Source organism: Rutidosis leptorrhynchoides, chromosome 1 (genome assembly GCF_046630445.1).
Source record: "Rutidosis leptorrhynchoides isolate AG116_Rl617_1_P2 chromosome 1, CSIRO_AGI_Rlap_v1, whole genome shotgun sequence".
Taxonomy (NCBI): Eukaryota; Viridiplantae; Streptophyta; class Magnoliopsida; order Asterales; family Asteraceae; genus Rutidosis; species Rutidosis leptorrhynchoides.
The window spans coordinates 613,364,558-613,371,716 of NC_092333.1; positions in this window are offsets into that span (position 1 = coordinate 613,364,558).

A 7,159-nucleotide genomic window follows, 5' to 3' on the forward strand; every position below is an offset into this window, starting at 1 on the left:
CGTCATTCATCGATTTCTTTGCGAGGTATTTGACCTCTATATGATACGTTTTGTAAACATTGCATTCTTTTGAAAAGGCACACCATAAATGAATATTTAAATCAAAGGTTTTCGACATCTGATGATTTCTACATATAGACAATCACCGTAAATAATAGTTTACAATAGTACTTCCGTTGACAATGTAGTCAAAATAAGATACATGGTGATGATTTGATGAATGCAACGTTTCCTTGAAAAATATGCCATGTAAGATTCCATGCACATAGCTTGTCTAACATATAAGCAAACAGCTGAAGACTTCTAGGGAACCTGAGAATAAACATGCTAACAAGTGTTAACACAAAGGTTGGTGAGTTCATAGTTTTAATGTTTCGTATAATCTGTATATAAAGGTGGATCACAAGATTTCAGTTGTTTCACCTGAAACGTTTATCAAAATATTCTACAAGATTGAGCACCCTGGTAACTAAACTTTAACGTTATAATAAGTACCCCTGTTTTAACATACATGCAACCAACATGTACAATACACGCAATCCAATGTGTACTAAACTCAAATAGCATACGTCTGTTTTATAGTTCAGGCTAGGGTTTCTATACCTGGAACAGACGGGGATGTCAAGCCCTATGGATCCATATACAACTACTCGCGCCCACCAGTTCTTATAACTGGCAGTTACTAGTTACCAAAGCTAAGGGATTTTCGGTTCAAACTCGGTGTAGAATTTAGTATGTACTTGTATCCATTGCGTTTAAAATAAATTGCATGTATTCTCAGCCCAAAAATATATATTGCAAAAGCAATTAAAAGGGAGCAAATGAAACTCACCTTAGCAGCACATAAAGTCGTTCACCGAAATGTGACCGAAACTTGAATACCAAATAACCGTAGATTTCAACTTAGAGAACATATGTTGGTTAATAAATGTCTATTAAGCTAGGTCAGGTCATAGTGTATAACAATCCTAATGCTCGACATCAACATACAAAAGTTATACAAAGTCATTTCAAAAGGTCAATTTTGACAATAGTTCAACAAAATGAGACGTACCTTATATAAGGATTCATTTACTCGGTTGGTAATATTAAAAAAATTCAATTTATCAATCTTATTAACAAGTTGTTTAAATATCAATTGCAGATTCAAAAGCAATTTCAATTAACGTCAATCATAATTCGGTTGGTCATATCTTCTAATTCGTTCATCGAATTAACGCGATTTCTAAATGAAAAGTTATTGATTTTTCGCCAGCTTTCCAAAAACATGCATATCATATACCTTTTATCAGTAATATATGTATTACATCGTGATTCATCATAAACTGTTTAGCAAAGAAATTTAGCATACAAGCATGCATAAATATACATACTCGATCACTAGACATGGATACACAATTAATATATAAAAGATAATATATGAATGCTCACGTAACAATATTGTGATTCAATATTGCAGAAAAGTATGTAGACGCAACAGAGATGATAAACACTAGGTTTGACTTGCGAACAACACCCACGAACATTACCCATAACCTCCATAGCTATAACTCATAGTTTCCTTAGCTCTATCCCGCTCGAAAACCCATTTTGAAATTGTTTGGCCATAACCTCGTCGTAATATTTTATGTAAAATACTAATAATAACGGTAACGATATCTGATAATACTAATACTAATAATAATAAAATTAATATTATTAATCTTAATAATAATAATAATAATAATAATAATAATAATAATAATAATAATAATAATAATAATAATATAAATATAAATAATAATAATAATACAGAGATAAATATAAAAGAAAATGAAGAACTAAAACGAAATTGGGCGAATTTATAGATTTGAGCCACCATCACCCACCATGAGATCGCATGGTTTCATGGGCATACGGCCATGCGATCGCATGGCCAACTGTCACCAGCCTGGTTCGTTTATTTTTATCTTTGTCGACATAATATTATATTTATATATAATATATATAATTTATATAATTAATTATATATTATATTAAATTCACGTGCATAGTTGACTTGTAATTTTCGTTTCGATAAGTCGTACGTCGTCACTCGACTTATGTCCCGGTTTCGGTTTTTTTGAACGTCCTTTTGTATACTGAGAAAACTTGTACTTTACGTTTCGTGAATCGTACCTTTGTCAAAATATAGTCTTAAATCATCCATAAACTATACCACTCGAGGTATAACTTATACATTTGAGTATTTTGGTCATTTACTTCTATAAATCATCGTCTCGCTATTTGTTAATATATATATAATATATACATTTTCATTTTGAAATAGTGTTTTACTGTAGCAAAGTTTTTTACTGTAGCAAATAGTGATTTTCGAAAACACTGTAGCTTTTCGGGTACTGTAACAATTCGAAAATACTGTAGCAAATTAGTGTTTTACTGGTTCATCTTAAACGTTTTAGTTAACTTATCTAAATATTAATCGAATCAATAATCGAATCTTACTATCGTTTACTAAATAACTTGAAATCATATATATATGCACATTAAGTTATATATATATTGTTCGTGAATCGTCGAGAACAGTCAAAGAATAATTGATTACATGAATATATTTCCAAAACATGAGACTCAACATTACAGATTTTGCTTATCGTGTCGAAAACATTAAATCATTTAAAGATAAAGTTTAAATTTGTTCAGAAATTTTCGGGTCGTCACAGTTGCATACCAGATTTGAATCCACGTAGGCGTGCAGAATTTTAACGTTTAATCTATGCGCTATACGCATACCCGCTAACAAAGCCTCATATTCTGCCTCGTTGTTCGTAACAGAAAAATTAAACCGCAGCGCATAAGTATGCTCTTTGCCATCTGGGCCAGTTAAAATTACACCTGCACCTGAGCCGGCGGCGCTGCAGGAACCATCGGTGTATAACTCCCATGGTGACAAAGTTGGCACAGGCGTGTCCTGATGTTCTGTAGATGCCTCAAAATCTGCAGGTAACTCTGCAAGGTAATCCGCGAGTATTTGTCCCTTAACTGCGCTGCGCAAAGAAAAATTTATTTCATGTTCTCCTAACTCAACTGCCCATTTAGCCATTCGGCCAGAAATCTCAGGCTTGTATAACACCTGAAAGAAAAATGGTTGCGTTAGTCAATGCGGTTACCCCGGACATTGCCGCAAGTTAGGCATGTACCAACCTGTTTGATCGGTTGATCAGTTAGAACCACGATTGGATGTGCTTGAAAGTACCAGCGCAAACGCCGCGCCGTGTGGACTAGCACATATACTAACTTTTATATTGGTGAATAGTTTACTTCGCTTGATGTCAGCGTCTTGCTTACGAAGTAGACCGGCATTTGCGTCTGAGAAAACCTCAGCTTTAAATTTCTGTGAAATAAACAATGCAAATAAAAGTAAATTACCTTTTCGCGATCTGCAATAAGAACTGAGCTGATAGCCTCTTTCGATGCCGCGAGGTAAAGCGTAAGCGTTTCTCCTGCCACTGGCGCGGTAAGTGTTGGTAACTCTGCGAGGACCTTCTTCATCTCCTGAAAGGCTGTTTCTGCTTCCTGAGTCCATACAAAGTCTTTTTTCTTTAACCAATTTTTCAAAGTATTGAAGAAAACAGCGTGATGGCCGCAAGCTTCCCGGTTAGACTATGCACGTCTTTCTTTGTCTTTGGAGAAGGTAAATTATCAATGGCTTCAATCTTTTTGGGATTTGCCTTGATTCCCCGTACTGTCACCACATGACCTAGAAACTTGCCTTCCTCTTCCCCAAAACTACATTTGAGCGGGTTAAGCTTCATGTTGATTCTTCGTAGAGACGCAAACGTTTCTAGGATATCAGCGAGCATTTCTTCTTCGGTGTTACTTTTAATTACCAAGTCATCTACGTATGCTTCAAGATTTCTGCCAATTTGGTGCTTGAAGGCTGCGTCAATTACGCGCTGATAGGTTGCGCCCGTATTCTTTAATCCGAAGGGCATCTTCGTATAACAGTAAATACCCTGTGGCGTATGAAAAGCAGTTTTGTCCTCATCTTTCGTAGCCATTAAGATTTGGTGATAACCTTTGTATGCATCTAGAAAACACTTGTACCGAAAACCTGACAGTGATTCCACCTTCCAATCTATCTCCGAGAGAGGATAGTTGTCCTTGGGACATGCTTTATTAATATCCTTAAAATCAACACACATCCGCCAGTTACCGTCAGCCTTTTTCACCAGCACAGGATTAGCAACCCATGTCTGATACTGCACCTCCCGCAGGATGTTTGCTTTGACAAGATTATCTACTTCTGCGCACAACCAATCACTGCGCTCAAGAGCCATATGCCGCTTCTTTTGTCTAACGGGCGTGAGTGACGGGTTAACATTCAATTTATGTTCCGCAATGTCTCACGGTATCCCCCTCATGTCTGATTCACGCCACGCAAAAACATCTGCGTTTCCGGATAATATTCCATGTAACTTAGCCTTGGTTTCAGCTGACAAACCTGCGCCGATTTTAATTCGCTTATCCGGATGTAAAAGATTTTCTATGACCGCACAGTTTGCGAGTTGTTCCCCCACGCTGGGAGTGCTTGTAGGCACAACTGAGCCACACAACTTGGTTGTTTGATGTGACGCAATCGTGGCAACGCCTTCCACTGTAGGAAACTTAATCAAGCCATGCACCACTGATGGTATAATGTTAAAATGCCGTATGAAGTTTCTTCCTAGTAGCGCGTTATAACACGAAGTTGATCGAACCACATAAAAATCAACCAACTCATGTCTGACCATCTGCGGATTCCTGTCATCCGCAAGCTCTACCATCAGCTCTATCCGCCCTATCGGCCATGAGCTTTCTCCGGAGAACCCAGATAACGCAATATCAGACTGGCGTAGCTGCGTCCTAACCTCTGCAGGAAGGAAACGGTCGCAATGCTCGTACATAATGTCGACGCCACTCCCAGTGTCAACATGCATGCGTTTAATTTGTACTCCGCAAGTAGGGATGCAACACTTGATGATAATGGGCTTGTTAACTGTGTCGATTAACATTACAGGAGGAAACATGATTGGGAGAAGTTCCCAATCATGGTGATCATTGTACTTTCTCCGCTGACTAACTTTCTCTGCGTCGACCATATTAATGGTTAAATCGGCTTTTTTTGTTTTATCAACTTTTTGCCATGCGAAAGTTTTAGCCTTCGACCCTTCTTCTGCGGATTTTCCCTTTTCCTTCTTAGGTGGTTTTAGGTGATCCAATTTACCTGCACGTAGTGCCTCGAGCACTCGTTCCATCAAGTTTTTACATCGATTAGTGTCATGCCCGTAATCGTCATGGAATTCGCAATACTTTGTTTAATCCCGCTTACCAAATTCTGTAAGCGGAGTTGGAACCGCAAAGGTCGCGTACACTGGTTCGGTTGCCAAAATTTCTTTTGGTGTTTTAGACAAACTTTTAAGCAGCGCATAGTTCTGATTATTGATGTCGCGCTGATTATTGTTTCGATAATTGCCACTTGATTTTCCTTTATCATTCCTGATAGGACCACCGCTAGGATACCTTCCGCGAGAGTTGTTACCATGATTTTGATAGCGCGAACGATCATCATTGTCTTTCCTCTCATTGCGTGAGCTAGCTGTTGGAATTTCATTATCTTCGTCACTCCGCATATAGTCATGGCATTCATTAAGCGCTTCAACTTAAGTTGTTGGGACTGTATGGCACAGACGCCTTACCAGCATTGGATGATGTTCTGAGTTTATACCATGTATAAGTCCGGAAATCTGTTGCTCTGGCTTGAGATCTGGTATGCGCAGACACTCATTAGTATATCTTGTGAGAAATTCACCCAAAGATTCCTTGGATTTCTGCACAATATCATGACATTCGATATGAGTGCATTTGCGTGGCCTCTGATTCTGTTATTGCAGCAAGAACTTTGTCCGCAGATCCATCAACCCGACTATACTACCCCCCGACAGTGTATTAAACCATTCACGAGCAATACCCTGCAGTGTCATTGGAAATATCAGACACGCAACCGGATCCACCCAACCTTGAGTGTGCATTGCGCCTTCAAAACGCTGTAAGAAGTCATCTGGATCAGTTAAGCCATTGTAAGTACCCAACGTATGAGGTATCTTTAGCGCAGATGGAAACGGATATGCAGTTATATGAGGAGGAAACTTATCAAAGGTGGTTGGTAGCTCAAAGGGTGGTTTGATAGGGCCCCCTTTCAATCCCGCAAAGAAACGCTTCAGCATGTCCTGAACAAAATCAGGTTGTGAAAATAAGTGAACCATATCAGGAGGTGCGGCCTGCATAAATTGACCTGCATGATTTGCCTGCCCCTGAATATTTTGCCCAGGTTGAGCCAGCATTTGTGGATACAACCAAGGCTGCTGCATTGAAAAAGATGGAAGACCTGATGGTGCAAAGTATACAGGTGGTTGCAAAGGGACCGAAACCTGTGGCGTAGATGCCTGCGGAACTTGAGGATATGCATTTAAGAGCCCAACTGTATGTGCAGTGCTTTGCTGTTGTGCAGTTATTGGCACCCATTGAGAGTTTGCGTGTGGAATGACAACAAACCCTCACCTATTAAGTAATGTCTGCGCATCAGCAGGAGTCAAAAATTGCAAAACTGGACGCGGTGGTTGCCAAGGTTGCAACGGTGTAAACGATGAATTCTGCTGAACACTCTGCGCATGCAGATTGATTGAAACCGTGGTACTATAAATAGGTACCTGGCCGCAGCATACCACGTATGGGCCTAACGTTTCACCGCTAGTGCCTACTAAGATGACCCTTGGATCCACCGCAGAAAAATCTAACCGCGTGGTGGTGACTGGCGAGTTTGCCCTTGGCGATGTAATCCTGCCCCCGTAGTCATAGCCTGCGTATGCTGACTGCCAGATGGTGTGTTTTGATTATCCATTTGAGTACGTTCCGATGAGTCCCCGGAAGCCATGATACTGTTAAAAGAAAAAATTCAAAAAATTTCGTGAATAATAAGCCTTATAATTCAAAACCTTTTAAAATAAAAAGCAATTAAACAGTCTTGAACTAGTTCGACTCTCAATGAAAGCACCACTTGATCATGCGTATTTTAACCATAGGGGTAATAGGCCTGCTCAACACGTTAGTGGAGTTTAAGGATCTTAGAACGAGGCTCTCC